Source organism: Suricata suricatta, chromosome 16 (genome assembly GCF_006229205.1).
Source record: "Suricata suricatta isolate VVHF042 chromosome 16, meerkat_22Aug2017_6uvM2_HiC, whole genome shotgun sequence".
NCBI lineage: Eukaryota > Metazoa > Chordata > Mammalia > Carnivora > Herpestidae > Suricata > Suricata suricatta.
Window position 1 is genome coordinate 6,193,028 of NC_043715.1, and position 1,016 is coordinate 6,194,043.

Consider the following 1,016-nt stretch of genomic DNA (forward strand, 5'->3'; position numbering starts at 1 on the left):
TCGTGTTTCCAGATGTTCACAACTGGGGCGGCGGAACCTGTGGAAACCCGGGGAAACGCTGTATTGGCTTTGTAACGTTTCTGGTACACCTCAAACTGTTCTAAAATAAAATGTTCATGGAGAGAAATTAACTGCCGCCATGTTATCACCAGCATCGCCTTCACCGACAGAACCTAGCCAGGAGCCCAGGAGGCTTGTGAAGGAAAGGAGACAGATGGGGACTGAGAGCCCCTGAATGCTCCCTTCGGGTTCAGGTGTGAGCCAACGCTGCCACGGGCACTTTCACACGGCTGGCGCGATTTCACAGATAACTGATAAGTCCTTGGTAATCTGAACACGATGATCCGAGTTACGGTGGAGGAGATTCCTATATGGGGTACAAAGGCTGAGGCAGGTAAAAAAGACAAATTTAATTCCCCTCCACCTGAGGGAGGCTGGGAAAGCCGACTCTGAAAGGCTCATTTAAGGGAACGAGCATACTCGGTTATTTCTACGCGTAAAGCAGCACAAGGCAATACCGCACGATTCTGTGCACACGACGTCCCGCAGTGAGCAAAACTGCAGGACCAGAAACCAGACCAGTGATCTCCAGGGTTCAGGGTGCGGGCGGAGACGTTACCAGGGGGGCACGGGGAAGCTTTTTATTAGGTTTATTTATTTTTGAGATCAAGAGAGCACGTGCGAGTGGAGGAAGGGCAGAAGGAGAGACAGAATCCCAACCAGGCTCCGCACAGTCAGCACAGAACCCATCTCAGGGCTGGAACTAACTCATGAACCGGCGGGAGATCATGACCTGGGCTGAAATCAAGAGTCAGTAACTGGCTAAGCCCCCCGGGCGCCCCTGGAAATAGTCTGTGTCTCGATCGTGGTGGTGGTGGTTACTTGACTGTGTGCCTCTGTCAAAACTCACAAATCTACACCCTAAAAGGGTGAATGTTACTGAATATAAATTATATTCCTAAGAAAGGCAATGCGTGCATATTGTAGATAATTTGGAAGACGATGAATAGAATGAA